At 31.2% G+C, this 18,213-nt stretch overlaps 3 pseudogenes; all 3 read right to left on the reverse strand.

The window, feature by feature from the left end:
• Positions 1 to 285: 285 nt before the first annotated feature.
• On the reverse strand, positions 286 to 1,565 carry LOC105776214 (NAC domain-containing protein 1-like; annotated as a pseudogene).
• Positions 1,566 to 6,465: 4,900 nt separating this feature from the next.
• LOC105776211 (uncharacterized) lies at positions 6,466 to 14,009 on the reverse strand (annotated as a pseudogene).
• A 542-nt stretch (positions 14,010 to 14,551) lies between these two features.
• LOC105776215 (NAC domain-containing protein 1-like) lies at positions 14,552 to 15,840 on the reverse strand (annotated as a pseudogene).
• Positions 15,841 to 18,213: the final 2,373 nt, after the last annotated feature.

Consider the following 18,213-nt stretch of genomic DNA (forward strand, 5'->3'; position numbering starts at 1 on the left):
AAAGCAACGATGTTGACAGTGTAATTGTAAACTTTTGGTTTAATTTTTGTTCTTGTCCCTCAAATTTTGATATTTAATTTTTGGGTAAACTACACTTAAGTTAAATTTACATTTTGATTATTTAATTTTAAAAAATTACAGAATAATCATTTAACTTTTGGGGTTGATTTCCCCTTACATTGCTAAAAAAATCATCAAACTTAAATCTATACTTGCTAAAAAAATCCTATGAAATATAGTTCAATTACTGTTCGGATATTCAAACCCTAAAAATAACCTATCAGTTCAACAAAACTCTGGTGGTGGCATCCCAAACTCAGGATCCAAAAGATATTCATCAACCGAGAAATCAAAACCAGTGTTGGCTCCTAAAAACTGCTGCGGTGGTGACGGCGGCGCCGGCCAATGTGGCTGAAATTGCAGCGGCGGCGGTGGCAAGTTAAAACCAGCATTGCCCATGGACTGAAACTGATTATCAAGAGGAAACGTTGAAGAAAATGGAGCAGGAGCAGCAGCAGCATTTGTTACAAAATCATCATAATTTGGAACCTGCTGGAACCCTCCTCCATGTGTGGGATTATTATCAAACATATAATAATTACCGTATTCATCGGAAACAGGCATTGGATTGTCTAGTTCAGGAAACCGATTAGTGTCTTGTCCAATGTTCATGTTAAATGGTTGGACTTCACGCTGTTCATATTGATCATAAACAGGTGGTGCAACCATATTAATGGGTTCACTAACAGGTTCAGCCATTTTGTGAGGTTCAACTTTCTCTTGACATTCAAGACCGTTCTCTTCTTGTGGGATTCTATGTTTTTGCTTTGCTTCCCTTCGGTTCTTGTATAATCTACACAAGACCCAATTATCCAGCTGAAAGAAAACAAACAATTTTCGAAATTAAGTACTAATTAATAGATACAAATTTTCACATATTTGAAAGATGATACCTTCATGTCTTCCTTGCCATGTCTTACTCTGACAGGAGCTTCGCTTGATACATATTCATGCATGGTCCAATTGGTTTTAAACCCTCTCGGTGGTTTCCCTTCGTAAAAGACTAAAGTCTTTTTACATCCTATCTTCTTTCCTTTCAATATGACCTCTTTATCGGCTCCGGTCGCTTTCCAGTATCCGTTACCGGCTTTCCTCGCCGGCCTTGATCCGTTTGTATATTTCCGTTCTCGTGGCGTAAAAAAATACCATTCTTTTTCGACTTCATTCGACGATGTGTAATTGTTCATGGCTGTTTAATCAAAACATAATCAATAATACAAAATTAAAAAAAAAAAAAACTAATGTTTTACAGTTTCAGAGAAAATAAAGAAGCAAGAATAAAAACCTGTAAGAGTTTCAGGATCATGTCCGTAGAGATTAGCCTCTCTTATTCTATTGGGTGGCAATGGAAGACCCGAAATTTTTGGTCTTAAGTAATAATTAACAAGCTCTTCATCCCTTGGTTTGAATCTATAACCGGGAGGCAATAACCTGAAGTATTCTTCTTCCTCTTCTTCTTTCTGCTTCTTCAGCATTGAATCCTGGAAATTTTCATTATTCGACATTGCTTTAAACCCCGAGAGTGATTTCCGGTACGGAAAGAAAAATGTAAATATTTTGTTTGTTGATCTTGGGAAGAGTTCAGGTTGAGTTCCACAACTTAATCAACTTTCTAATATTTAATTGAGAAAAATAATTATTTTAAATATATCAATTTATAAAATAATATTAGATAAGAAATTTTAGTTGAGATAGATTTTGTATTCTTTATCTTATATTTTGTGTTTTAATTAATTATTAATGATCGAAGCACTTAATTTTTAATATTTAATTGAGAAAAATAATTATTATTTTAAATGTATTAATTTATAAAATAATATTAGATAATATTTAATTTATAAAATAATATATTAATTATTAATGATCGAAGCACTTAATTTTTTATATTTAATTGAGAAAATAATTATTATTTTAAATATATTAGTTTATAAAATAATATGTTAATTATTAATGATCGAAGCACTTAATTTTTAATATTTAATTGAGAAAAATAATTATTATTTTAAATATATTAATTTATTTTTAATATTAGATAAGATTCAATTTATAAAATAATATATTAATTATTAATGATCGAAGCACTTAATTTTTAATATTTAATTGAGAAAAATAAATATTATTTTAAATATATTAATTTATAAAATAATATTAGATAATATTTAATTTATAAAATAATATATTAATTATTAATGATCGAAGCGCTTAATCTTTTAAAATTTAATTGAGAAAAATAAATATTATTTTAAATATATTAATTTATAAAATAACATTAGATAATATTTAATTTATAAAATAATATATTAATTATTAATGATCGAAGCGCTTAATCTTTTAAAATTTAATTGAGAAAAATAATTATTATTTTAAATATTTTAATTTATAAAATAATATTAGATAAGAAATTGGGGTTCAGATATATTTTGTATACTTAATCTCATTTTATGACAGAGGTTGGCATTTAAAACATTAATTATCAATAAAATTAAATTAAATTAAAATTTTATTTTATTTTCATAATGATTTTAAGAATTATCGCAATTATTAAAAATTTAATTTTTCAAAGTATTGTAAAATTAAAATTGGATCGATCATCAAATTGATTCGATCAGTTTAACCGATTTAATTTAATAAATTAATAAAAATATTAAAAACATAAAAATTTGATTTCGTCAAATAATTAAATACTTTTAGCACCATTAAAATTAATGGCACGATACTTTGAAAGAATGTCACGTCATCACTTTAAATTTTATATAAAAAATAAGTAACTTATAAAGATATTCTTTTATAATTTTTATTTATTTGTAGATTTTTGTGTAATTTTTAAAATAATTGAGTGATGTTATGGCACAAACTCAAAACACGGTATCATCACCTCTTAAATGAGTTGGAAACTACTAAATTGTTCTACCATATCCAAAATTGGGTCTAATTTGAACTAAAAAAAGTTTAGGACCAAATTAAAATAAAATATTGAATTTAAGAGTTAATTGTTGTTTTATCCTATTCAAATACAAATGTGTTTCGTAAATAGTAGTGATGAAAATAAAAGCATCAGCCACTGTTGTCTAAATAGTATGGCACATTGTGCCTAAAACGGTACATAGTACCTGATCAGTAAACGACACATAAGTGTCTGAAACGACACACGAGGTGCCTGATACGACACATAAGGTGCCTGAGATACAATACATAAAGTGTTTGATGTACAACACATAAAGTGCCTGATCGGCCAAGCCAATAAATCCCGTACTCTTACAAATCCTATGGCATGTCAATTATATCCAACTTAGCCCGACTAGTTAATAGGGTATTTCAATTTCACAATCAAAATTTCACTTTTATTTCAAGAATTCATTTTCAATATCAATTATACTTTTCCATTCACTAATCAAAACACAATTCAATAGCAGCATATACTTTTCTCATTCAATTTAATTTTCCAAATTCAATTCCCAATCATAATTCAATTCCAAATTTATTTTTCCATTTTCAAGTCAATATTCATTTCATTTCTTTATATATATATATCCATTATTCAATTGAATTTCTTTCAACTTAAGAATAATACTTACCTTATATTTCACTTACCTTATTATTTGCTTGCCACACACATAATTTAAATTCAACACTAAAATAATAAATAATTTGAATTATAGTAATACAAACTGTGATTTTCTCGAGTTTACTCCTCGATAATCTTCTCTTTTCCCTTCCGTGCCGATGTTTCTGGTTCTTTACTAGCTACAAAAATAATAATAATTTACACTATTAATTACAGCACTAAGTATGATAAATAATTGAATTTCTAATCGATTCCTACCTTGTTCTCAATTTAATCCTAATTAAGTTTTCTTACTTTTCTAATTCAATTCACACTCTATTTCTATTCAAATTTCATCGAAACTCAAATTTAACTATCAAAATTTCAGCATATTTTCCTAATTTCGAATTTCCCTCAATTTAGTCCCTAAAACATAAAACTTATAGCTTACTTCACAATTTAATCCTTTTATCAATTCTAACTTGAAATTCATTCAATTAAATCCCTAATTCATCTCTTTTGTTCAACATAAACTATACTTGAAAACCTATGAACTCTTAAAATATCAACTTAATTTCAACAAAACTCTATTCTAAAGTTTCTAAAACATCAAATTTAAGAGAAAATGACTTGATTGACTTACCAAATTAAAGCTTAAATCCTTAAACCCTAATTTTTCCTTTTCTTTCCCCTGTTTCGAATGGTCTCTGTTTCTTTTCTTCTCTGTTTCTTTTATTTCTTTACTTTATTTCTTTTATGTATTAGTTAATAATAATAATTATTATAATTATAATTATAATTATAATTATAATAATATTTAATTCATAAATATCTTTTACTTAAATTATAAGAAAATATTTTATTTTATTACAAGTATGTTTTATATATTTTACACATGTTTTATTTAATCACCAAACACTTGTCTTTAATTTAATTTATTTTATAATATAATAATTATAATTATAATTTATCAAAATACCTTTTAACTTAATTTTTAAGTAAATAAATAATTATAATACAAATGTATATACACATGTTATTACATATGTACAACATTATCACCCTACATTTGCCACTATTTGATTTAATTTATAATATAATATCATAATTTTAATTAATATCAAGATTTTTATGAAGTAATTGCCGCCTCATGCTTGCGAATTGGCTTAATTGCCATTTTGATCCTTTATACTTTCTTTTAATCTATAATTAAACTTTTACCCTTTACTCAATTTAGTCTTTTTTTTCTAATTACCTTAAATTAAGCTAAATTCACCTAATTACAACCTAATTAAACACACAACTAAACTCACAAATATTCCTAATAATTATCTACAGGTTTAATTTTCTAAGACGGAGGCCCGATACTACACTTTTCTAAAGCCCGTGAATTTGGGGTCATTACAAATTCAGCCCGACCCGACCCGACCCTTTTTAAGTTTATAATAATCTATATTATTTTATTTTTATATATTATGTAATTTAAAACACATTAAAAAAATAAACTTATACTAAATATATACTACTGCTATAATATAAACATTAAAATAATGTTAAGATGACTATATAAAAAAATTTTAATAAATAAAAAATATATAAAATTATTAAATATTAAAATAAAATAAAATAAATATTTAAAAAAATAAAAAAAATAATATGGGCAGACCTAAAATAGGCTTGGATTAATCTTTTACAAATAAGGGCAAGTTTGGACAAAATTTTAAGTCTAGATTTCGTGCCGAGTCAAGCTTGAGTAAGCATCAAGTATATTAATATCATGCTCCGACCCAACCCAACCCATGAGCACCTCTATTCGTGTACCTATGTATTATTCATTTTATAACTATATTTAAAGTATTTTTATATATATCATTCATATCATATTTGCTTTATTAGCATCAACATTTATAACAAATTTCAATTTGACAAATCATATAAATAAATTTTATGGGGCTCAATTGAATTCATATGATAAAGGTCTAATAAAAATGAATTTACTAAGTTATTTTAATATTATAAAAATTTGAGAAATAAGTGAACTTGTAAAAACAAAAAATATATATATAATTTTCTTTTAGTTAACCTCTTATTTCGTGGACCAAAATACTTAAATCTTACATTTCAACAAAAGAAATTAAACAATGTAATCTTATATTTCACCCATAATCTTACATTCTCATAATCATTTTATGGAACGTAATCTAAGATTCGATGAACCAAATGCTCCCTTAAATAACTGAGTTGTTAAAATAATTGTTGTATGACCTTTTATGTTTGTACTGTCTGCACCAATATAAACCTCTCTTTTCCATTTTCTTTTACAGTTTTTTTTTCATGAAACCGTTTTAAATGTCATGAATTTGTGAACCAAAGTCAAACAACTTTCTTCTCTAATATTCGACATTGACTATCAAATCGATTTGAATCAAAGATATGTTATTCTACTCATCGATTAGTATTGGTCCACCGTATTGATCGTTGAATCATTGTTTGAAGTTTGCTAATTAATCTTTTGAAAAAAAAAACTTAACAATCCAAGAACTTAAATAAAAACTTTCAATTAGTTCAATGATCATTTTCTAACTTTTAAAAGTTCAATGATCATTTTGTAACTTTTAAAGTTAAGTGACAAAAACATAAATTTATTAATAATTTGGTATAGTTTACTTTTACTTTTTATTTTTAATTTTACATGCTATGGTTTTTTTATTAGGGTCAAATTGATAATATTTTTAGTTTAAGCATTTGACCAACAAATATATTTATTATTAGTTTATTGGATTTTCACTTGGCCCTAATTGTGTGAATAAATAACAGTAATAAATGTGAATTTACAATATCACTTCAATGACAATGACTAATTACGATTATTTTGTATTTTTTAAAATTGAGTGACCAAAATATAAATTTATTAATAATATACTGATTTTAGGTGGAATTTACCCTAAAATAAAAGGTGCAAAATTAAGCCCAATTAAGGCCCAACTTTACAAAAAAAAGGGCTAAAATATTTGCCTTTTAAAACCTTAAAACCCTTGATACAAAGAATTAAGCTTTTTTCTAAAACCCTAGAAAACCCCCTTGTTTTCTCAGCTCAGTTCCCATGGCTTTCGCTTCGGTTTTCCGTAAATCAGCTAACTCGTTGGCTCCACTCGCGATTCGACTCACCCGAGTCCAGAGGAACTACCATTCCTTCATCTTCAGGGTTTTGAACCATGGGTTACAGGCTTAGAAACCGGTCGTTGATCGTTTTTACCCAACTAGCTTCCATTTCTCTACCGCCGTTGCTTCCAAGAAACCCTTTTCTGATGAGTCTCTCATCCAAGTTCTTGAGTCCTGTTGGAGAAATAAACGTGAGAGAGATAACATAATATGTAAGAAAGTTGCTCTCTTATTGATGAATTCTAAATGAATAAAAACAAAGCATAAATGCCTATATTTATAGGCTTATATAGAAACTAACTTAACACAAAAATAGCTAACAACTCATTTGATCAACCTAAAAATTCTGAAACTACCAAGATATTACCAAGATTTTCTAAACATCCCATAATCTATTATTTTGAATTAATTTCAACACTCCCCCTTATTCAAAGTTGCAGACACCAAGCAAACTTCTAAAATAGCAAAACTTCTCTTTTGATAATGCTTTTGTTAACACATCTGCCAGTTGCTCTTCAATATTGTAATACTCTAAAGATATCTCCTCTTTTGCTACCAAATCATGAATGAAATGATAACGAATATCTATGTGCTTTGTTCTACTATGAAATGTTGGATTCTTTGTCATGGAGATAGTGGATTTGTTGTCATAAAATATGGTAGTTGCACATTTCTGCTCTTGTTGAAGATCGATTAACATTCTCCTTAGCCAAATGGCTTGACAAGCTGTTGCAGTTGTTGCTACATATTCAGCCTCTGAGGTTGACAATGCTGTTGTAGCTTGCTTCTTAGAAGTCCAAGTGATCACCCCAAAACCTAGAGTAAAAATAAATGCTGATACACTTCTTCTGTCATCTACAAAACTCGCCCAATCACTATCTGTGAACCCACACAATCTGAAATCTGAAGTTTTTAAGTACCAAATGCCATACTCCGAAGTTCCAGAATGTATCGCAAGACTCGTTTTGCTGCTCCATAATGAACCTTTGAAGGTTGCTGCATAAACCTGGAAATAACACCAACAGGAATGCAATATCGGGTTTAGTGTAAGTAAAATAGATTAAACCTCCAACCAAGCTTCTAAACCTCATTGCATCTGCCATTTCTTCTTCATCCTCTTGTTGTAATTTTTCATTGACATTCATGAGTGTAGCTGCAGGCTTGCAATTAAGTATACTAAATTTACTGAGAAGGTCCTTGGCATATTTTTTTTGTGAGCTAAAAATTCCATCGTCAGCTTGATGAATTTCAAGACTGAGGAAATAATACAATAAACCCATATCGAACATCTCAAATTCATTCATCATTTGAGACTTAAATTCATCAACAAGTAAGTTAGAGGAACAAGTATAAATGATATCATCAACGTAAAGACAAACAATGATGAAATCATTTTTACCTTCCTTTTGCACGTACAAGGTGGGCTCATTCTCACTTCTCATGTATCCTTTCTTCTAAAAATACCCATCGATCTTGTTGTACCATGCTCAAGGGGCCTACTTCAATCCGTACAACGTCTTTTTCAGCTTGTAAACCTTTGTTTCATTTCTCTTCTCTATGAAACCTTCTGGTTGTGTTACATAAACTTCCTCTCGTAGATTTCCATTGAGGAACGTTGATTTGACATCAAACTAGTAAACAGGCTATTGCAATTGTGCAGTCATTGCTAGAACAAGCTTCACCATTTTGAACCGAGTTACTGGAGAGAAAGTTTCTTCGAAATTAATACCATATTACTGTGCATAACCTTTCGCTACAAGATAAGTTTTGTGCTTTTGGATGCTTCCATCTGTACTGAATTTTGTCTTGAACACCTACTTCAAACCAATTGCATTTTTATCTTCCGGCAAGTCGACCATCTCCCAAGTTCTATTCTTTTCGATGGATTGTATCTCCTCCATCATTGCCTTTTTTCCATTTTTCCTTATCAGTAGCTTCTTCATAATACAGAGGATCTGAAACGGCTAGAGCAAATTGACAGGATGCATAAGTGTCATCAGCATATTTCGGATTCGGCTTTTTGACCATTGTTGATCTCCTTAGTGGAATTGGCTTGTCAGAAGATTCTTCAAGTGTTGTAGATGTTGCTGGTGCAAGCTCCTCTTTTTTATCTATAGAATCTTTGATGGGAAAAGAAATCTCCTGTTGTACCTGCTCTACAGTCATATCCCAGCTTGCATTTTCATCAAACACTACATCTCTTCTACTTGTAAATTTTCCACTATGATGGTTATACAATCTATATGTTTTAGATTGAGTACAATAACCAATGAAAATGCATTTTTCAAACTTTTCATCAAGCTTTTTATGAGCATAAGAATTTACCAAAGCATATGCAACACACCCAAAAATTCTTAAATGACATACATTGGGTTTCCTACCACACTAAGCTTTATATGGAGTTTTGTTCATGACAACCCTTGTTGGTGAGAGATTCAGTAGATAGACGTATGTTGCCATAGCTTCCGCCCAAAACTGATTTGAGAGTCCCTTCATTTGTAACATGTTTCTCGCCATCTCCACAATAGTTCGGTTCTTCCGCTCAGCGACACCGTTCTACTTAGGAGTGTAAAGAATTGTTAACTCCTTATGATGCCACTGTCCTCACAAAACAGATTGAACTCTTTGGACACGAACTCTCCACCTCAATTTGTGTAAAGAACTTTGATATGGCGGCCACTTTGATTCTCCACCATAACCTTGAATTTCTGGAACTTTTCAAAAGTTTCTGACTTGTTTTCCAAAAAATACACCCAGCTCATGCGACTATAATCATCAATGAACAGCAAGAAGTAATAGCTCTCACCCAAGGACTCGATTTGTGTAGGACCATATAGATCAGCATGAATTAATTCTAAGCATTCAGTAGCTCTCCATGCTTTTCCAACAGAAAATGGCTTCCTATTTTGCTTTCCATAAATGCATCCCTCACATAAATCAAGAGAGCTAATTTTCGGTAGTCTAAGAACCATACCTTTATCACTCAGTAATTTCAGGCATTTAATATTGAGATGACCATACCTTAAATGCCATAGCTTCGAGTCATCCTTAGTACTTGCAGCAAGAACAAAGTTCTCTATGTTTGAAACATCCAACGGAAACATCTTGTTTGGTGTCATGTTGACATGGACTTGTTTGCCTGATTTTTTATTTTTGATGATACATGCATCATCATCAAATACGACAACATATCCACCAGCCATTAGTTGTCTAACGCTCAATAAATTGTATTCTAAATCAGGAACAAACTGAACATTGTCCAACATTTTTCCTTCTCCATGGCTATTAACTATTTCCACAGTGCTTTTTCCTTCAACTTGCATCTCTCTTTTGTTCCCAAGCTGCACCTTTATCTTTTGTGACTCGTCATGCTCCTTGAATAAGGATTTGGTGCCCGTCATGTGATTCGAACAACCACTGTCCACAAACCACCAATCACTTGGCTTATGGTTAGTATCAATACAAGCTATAAAAAGCTTGTTTTCTTCCTCACTTTCTGATGCAAAATTCATTTTTTGATCTTTATACTAGCAATCAGCTTTTACATGCCCATATCTATTGCAATGGTAACATTGAATGCCATTTTTTGTGTTACCTTGCTCATTCGATTGCCTTTGTCCATCATACCTTCCTCTGCCTCTGCTTCTGCCATAACCACCGTTACGACCTCTACGAAATCCTCTTTTTCCTTGACCTCTATTTGTTGAACGGTTATTGTCGCCTTTCACTTGAAATGCCTTCTCTTCACTCTTTTCTGCTAATCTATTAATTCTCGCCTCATGAGATTGGAGAGATCCCATCAGTTCATCAACGGAAAGAACTGACAGATCTTTGGACTCTTCTATAGTAGCCACAACATGATCAAATTTTGTCGTCAAGCTTCGTAAGACTTTCGCTACAATTGTCTCGTCTGAAATTTTCTCGCCATAGGAGTGCAATTGACCGACTATTTTCCTTGTTCGTGACAAAAAATTAGCAATTGATTCACCATTCTTCATCATCAAGGTCTCAAAATCACGTCGTAGTGATTATAATTTCACTACTATAACTTTTGAATCACCTTGATACTCTTTCTGTAAGATTGACCATACTTCATTCGATGTGATTGTGTTGCAATTCGAGAGAAAATAGAGTCATGAACTACTTGCTGGATAATGAACAATGCCTTACTATCGTTTTTCTTGACTTCTTTCAACCTCTTACCTTCTTCATCAGGTTCAAGTGTGTCAACGAACTCGTATTCCACCAAGTCCCATAGCTCTTGCGATCTGAGCAATGTCCTCACCTTGATGCTCCACCACTCATATTTCTCACCATTGAAAATGGGTATGAGTGGTTAAGAGGAAGAAAAACCAGCTGATGCCATTCCAAAAACACTCACTCTCTTCTCTCGTATTTCCCAAAGACCCCAAACAAAGTGTTTCTCTCAAATCCCTAATGGACCCAATCCTCACTTTCACTCAATTGCCTAAAGGATCCAACCTGGCTCCGATGCAAAATTTGTTGGAGAAATAAACATAAGAGAGATAAAATCATATGTAGGAAAGTTGCTCTCTTATTGATGAATTCTGAATGAATAAAAATAAAGCATAAATACCTATATTTATAGGCTTACATAGAAACTAACTTAACACAGAAATAGCTAACAACTCATTTGATCAACCTAAAAATTCTGAAATTACCAAGATACTACCAAGATTTTCTAAACATCCCACTAATCTATTATTTTGAATTAATTCTCAACAAGTCCGAGATTCAGTTTGCTGAGGGTGATAGCTCTGATCAGGTGACTAATTATTTTACCTTCTTTTTTAAAACGTTTCCCTTTTGTTAATGGGGAATTAAGGGTAAAGCATGAATTTTTGAATTTGATGTATATTGGGTTTTTATTTTTAAAATTTATTTCATAAAAATGGATAGTGCATATCAGAGGTTAAGGATGATGAAACTAACATATTTCGAGTGCAGAATTCGATCACAGGTAAACTGTGTTGCCCACTTTGCATTTTCTGCAACATCATCCCTGACCATAACAACATGGATCAGAAACCTCAAAAATAAACAATCAAAATTAAAATTATAGACATACTTGTGGGTTAGGAACAAATAGCGTACTCCACCCATTGTCTCAATCTCCTTTGCAAGTTTCTTTGTAAATCTGGGGCTGCAGAGAATTATATTAGACAAATTAGTTCAACCTAACATGCGAAGCGATCGTAGTGGGAAAAAAAAAGAAGCATTTCTATGCATTTGGAGGGTCTTTAGAGGGTCATATCCCATACCCATGCTCGGAAATATGTCAGGTATAGGTGTTAGACATGAGTACTATAATATTACCTATCTATAAGTATATTTCCACCAGGGTGAATGATCAAGTACGAAGCAGCTCCGTATGATTTCTCAGAATGATATCCACAGTGATAAACACCCTGAAAATAATTATATCATAGACATAGTGATCAGGTTGGCATGCTAATCCAAGAATGTATAATATAAAAATGCAAAATAAGAACACACTAATGATATGATTTACAGGTAGTTTCTTTTCATCTACTGGAATCGGAAATGTCTTTTGAGCTTCTAGGATATCAGGAGGAGGTACTTCGTACGGATTGAGCTTGTTGGACAGGAAAGCAAGGCCTGAAAATATCAAATGTTTATGATAACATTGCAGTTTCTTCTGGAACAGAAATCAAACTAACGTATCTCGGTAACAAACAGGCCGTATGATAATTGATACAAACAAAAATGAGAAATGCATAAAGGTGTGCAAGCGTATGAATGTGTGAAATTATGATATATCATGTTATAGATATACAAGAAAGGGAACCAATGAAACGGCACCTGGAGAGCCTTTAATCGATCTTCGCTAGAAGTTGGCTGTTTATAAACTGCAGACATTTCACCAACTCTAGTGAAGACTTGCTGAAAAACAAACAAGAAATAAAGAAACATTAAAGTGAGAATATTGTTATGCAGCATAGTTAATAACTCTCAGCCGGTGGTCTGCGGATCTTGTTATTATATGGAAAGTGATTGGGCAAAAGAAAGGAAGAAATCATTTAATGGCAAGCGTGATGCCTTCCATGACTCTCAGCTTATATATATACCATTGCTAATCAAACAATTTTTATTTTCAATTCATATTGCCATATGCCATCTCGGACACAGTAAAAAACAGCAATTCGAAGAGTTAAACATAGTTATCATTTCTTCAAGTCTCAATGCATTCAGAAACTAAAATTGTTGATGAACAGTCTTGTTCTATACCTTGTAAACCAGATCATTGAAACTTATATTCAACTAGCAGTAAACTGACATTCATCTAATCCAAAAAGTTAACTCCAAAAGGAAAAAAGCTTGATTGTTAAGCGATTACCGGAGCCATCCAACGACAAGTACCACAATCTATGCATGTATGATCTGCAAAATAGATTAAAAACCAATATACCAAAATTAGCAGAGATGGCACTAAAAAATAATATACTTTTTTCCTATTGGTATCCTCACTGTCTATACTGCTCGGACTCATTTTTCTTAAAGTATCACCTCCAAAGATTCTCCAAATACATGGAAAAACATAGAAAAAAGATTAACCATACTCGTATCCAGAGGTGTAGCCGGGGGAGGCAAGGGCCTTGGCCCCTTGGCCAAATGGTGAAATTTCTATATAGGGCCCTCCAATAAGTAAAACATTAAATTAAGCATTTTAATCCTTTAGTTAAATGGAAAAATTCAAAGTTTGGCCCCTATAGAAAGTAAATAGTACTATATATCTAGCTTTCTCCCCTCTCAAGTTTTACAAATTTATTTCGGCCCCTAAACAAAATTGCTGGCTTCGCCCCTGCCCGTATTCAACACTCACACAGTCAGAGTAACATAGCTTCCAGCATCTATTAAGAGTTAAAAACATATATTTAACACCTATATCCTATTCATTTTCCACCGTAAGAACTAAGAATATATCATCCTACATAAAAAAAGACGTTAACAACCCTTCAATCAATGAACTAGTTCAGTAACAATTTCCCACCGATTACAGTATATTATAAAGAAAAAAAGCTCCCCATAAAGATGAAATTTTCTGGGAAATTATCAAAATATGATTTTTACCTACAAAGAAGTCGCCATCTACATTCTGGGGTCGTCTTTTTCTAACCCATCTTCCAGCATCTGATTCCACAGATGAGCTCTGAACTGCTTTACTGATGAATTTCTCGAGACCCTTAAATTTATTTGAGCTTTAGTTGATGAATTCTTCAGCTTATCAATAGAAGAAGGAAAATTTTAGCCAACACTTGCGAGATTGATAGCTATGTTTGCTAAAGCCATGGCGGATTTTCTCACCCTTTTCTCTCTATTTAAAAAAAATTCAATGAGATGAAGACTAAGAAAAAAGAGGGGAAGAATATGTAGAATTTGAAGAGCTAACTTGCGTAGTGATATTGTATTTGGTATTTGCTGATGTTTTGGCTTTTTGACCAAGAAAATGAATAAATGGCGAAATAAAGCAACGATGTTGACAGTGTAATTGTAAACTTTTGGTTTAATTTTGGTTTTTGTTCCTCAAATTTTGATATTTAATTTTTGGTAAACTACACTTAAAAAGATAAATTTACATTTTAATTATTTAATTTTAAAAAATGACGAAATGATTATTTAACCATTCGAAAGTTTTGGGTTGATTTCCCCTTCTAAGAAAATCATTAAACTTAAATCTATCCTTGCTAAAGCAAACCCTATGAAATATAGTTCAATTACAGTTAGGATATTCAAACCCTAAAAATAACCTATCAGTTCAACAAAACTCTGATGGTGACATGCCAAACTCAGGATCCAAAAGATATTCATCAACCGAAAAATCAAAACCAGTGTTGGCTCCTGAAAACTGCTGCGGTGGTGACGGCGGCGCCGGCCAATGTGGCTGAAATTGCAGCGGCGGCGGTGGCAAGTTAAAACCAGCATTGCCCATGAACTGAAACTGATTATCAAGAGGAAACGTTGAAGAAAATGGAGCAGGGGCAGCAGCAGCAGCATTTGTTACAAAATCATCATAATTTGGAACCTGCTGGAACCCTCCTCCATGTGTGGGATTATTATCAAACATATAATAATTACCGTATTCATCGGAAACAGGCATTAGATTGTCTAGTTCAGGAAACCAATTAGTGTCTTGTCCAATGTTCATGTTAAATGGTTGGACTTCACGCTGTTGATATTGATCATAAACAGGTGGTGCAACCTTATTAATGGGTTCACTAACAGGTTCAGCCATTTTGTGAGGTTCAACTTTCTCTTGACATTCAAGACCGTTCCCTTCTTGTGGGATTCTATGTTTTTGCTTTGCTTCCCTTCGGTTCTTGTATAATCTACACAAGACCCAATTATCCAGCTGAAAGAAAACAAAAATTTTTCGAAATTAAGTACTAATAGATACAAATTTTCACATATTTGAAAGATGATACCTTCATGTCTTCCTTGCCATGTCTTACTCTGACAGGAGCTTCGCTTGATACATATTCATGCATGGTCCAATAGGTTTTAAACCCTCTCGGAGGTTTGCCTTCGTAAAAGACTAAAGTCTTTTTACATCCTATCTTCTTTCCTTTCAATATGACCTCCTTATCGGCTCCGGTCGCTTTCCAGTATCCGCTACCGGCTTTCCTCGCCGGCCTTGATCCGTTTGTATATTTCCGTTCTCGTGGCGTAAAAAAATACCATTCTTTTTCGACTTCATTCGACGATGTGTACTTGTTCATGGCTATTTAATCAAAACATAATCAATAATACAAAATTAAAAAAGAAAACTAATGTTTTACAGTTTCAGAGAAAATAAATAAACAAGAATCCAAACCTGTAAGAGTTTCAGGATCATGTCTGTAGAGATTAGCCTCTCTTATTCTATTGGGAGGCAATGGAAGACCCGAAATTTTTAGTCTTAAGTAATAATTAACAAGCTCTTCATCCCTTGGTTTGAATCTATAACCGGGAGGCAACAACCTGAAGTATTCTTCTTCCTCTTCTTCTTTCTGCTTCTTCAACATTGAATCCTGGAAATTTTCATTATTCGACATTCCTTTGTGCCCCGAGAGTGATTTCCGGTACAGAAAGAAAAATGTAAATATTTTGTTAGTTGATCTTGGGAAGAGTTCAGGTTGAGTTCAACAAATTAATTAACTTTCTAATATTTAATTGAGAAAAATAATTATTTTAAATATATCAATTTATAAAATCATATTAGATAAGGAATTTTAGTTGAGATAGATTTTGTATTCCTAATCTTGTATTTTGTATTTTTAATTAATTATTAATGACGGAAGCACTTAATTTTAATATTTAATTGAGAAAAAGTATTATTATTTTGAATATATTAATTTATAAAATAATATTAGATAAGAAATTGGGGTTCAGATAGATTTTGTATTCTTAATCTCATATTATGACAGAGGTTGGCATTTAAAAATTAATTATCAATAAAATAAAATTAAATTAAAATTTTATTTTATTTTATTTTCATAACAATTTTAAGAGTTATCTCAATTATTAAAATTTTAATTTTTAAAGTATTATAAAATTTTAATTTTTAAAGTATTATAAAATTAGAATTGGATCCATCGTTAAATCGATTTGATCAGTTTAACCGATTTAATTTAATAAATCAATAAAACTATTAAAAACATAAAAAAATTTGATTTGAACCGATATCTCGAACAATTTATGATGTAAGCAATTAGCCTAATCGATTATTCTGGTTTTGAAAATAGTGATACCAACCCACCACTAAATTCAATAAAAATTAAGCAAAGAGTACATAAATTTATATAGAGATAAAATGATATTTAATCCTTGAATTTAATATTTTCTTTTCAACTTGATTTTTTTTTGTTGCTCCTGGTTGATTTTAAATAATGGATTTCATCAAATATTTAAATACTTTTAACACTATTAAAAGTTAATGACACGATACTTTAAAAGAATGTCACGTCATCATTTTAAGTTTTATATAAAAAATAAGAAACTTATAAGATAATCTTTTATAATTTTCTAGTTTTATAATTTTATGTATTTGTAAATTTTATATAATTTTTAAAATAATTGAGTGATGCTATGGCACAAACTCAAAAAGCCGTATCATCACCTCTTAAATGTGTTGGAAACTACTAAATTGTTCTACCATATCCAAAATTGGGTCTAATTTGAACTAAAAATGTTTAGGACCAAATCGAAAAAAATATTGAATTTAAGAGTTAATTGTTGTTTTATCCTATTCAAATACAAATGTGTTTTCATAAATAGTAGTGATGAAAATAAAAGCATCGGCCATTGTTGTTTAAATTGGATTGGATCGACCGGACACTCCACACTCGACTCAAGAATATTTGAGATAAATGACCTAAAAAAATTAAACATTTTCTAAAATGACCCTAATACTAGATTATTTAGAAAAATAACCTAGTTTCTACAATAAAAGTGGGTTCCCCCACCTCAAATGATGGCACCACCTCAAAATCATTGCATCATCATTACAAAAAATTGTAAGAACAAAAAAAAATTATTTTTTCTTGGCATCGATATAAAATGTGATATTTTCAACTATATTTTCAGAGTTATACAGAAAATATATATATATATATATTAATATTTGTGGTGCCACCACGTTATTTGGAGGCACCAAAATGAAAAAAAAAATTGCCACCACATTATTTGGAGGCACCCAAATTGAATAATTTTTTTTTGTAATTTATTGGTGCCGCCACTTCATATGTTGTATCCTAAATAATTTAAAATTATTTTCTCCTGTTGCCTACTATAAATGTGGCGGCACCACCAACTATATATATCCAACTTCAACTTAGCACACGTAGAGTTTTTAAATTTTTTTTTGTTATGTTGAAAGAAAAAAATGTGTTATGTTGAAAAAATGAGAGATATTTATTATGATGATGTTCTTTAACGAAAAAATTATTTCGTCATGACCGTTATATATAAAAACACGAAAAATATGTCGTTTTTAGGGTAGTAGTTACGCGGTTAAGAGTTTTTATTGGTAGTGGTTATGCGGTTAATGGTCCATCCCCTATCGAAATACCCTATTTAACACTAAGGGAGATGGGCTTTTAGTTGGTAGTGGTTACGTAGTCAAGAGTTTCTGTTGGCAGTGATTACGCGGTCACGACTGCAATTGAGTTATGCTATGGAGGGAGAAGAGTCGACATGAAAAGTGCTCTCAGGCAGGAGAAATGCTAGCAGAATGTCATACCTTTAAAGAAACCAAAGATGAATACTGTGGGGTTCCTGATCGACTTTGTAACAGCCCGATTTTTTTACCCTAATCGGAACAGTGGTTTCGAGACCACAAATCCGAATTAGAAAAATATTTTAATATTATTTTCTGTGTTTATTATGTGTTAATTTACTAGTGTGAAAATTTCGTGCTTTAATTTCGC

This window comes from Gossypium raimondii, chromosome 10 (assembly GCF_025698545.1).
Source record: "Gossypium raimondii isolate GPD5lz chromosome 10, ASM2569854v1, whole genome shotgun sequence".
In the NCBI taxonomy this organism is placed as follows: Eukaryota; Viridiplantae; Streptophyta; class Magnoliopsida; order Malvales; family Malvaceae; genus Gossypium; species Gossypium raimondii.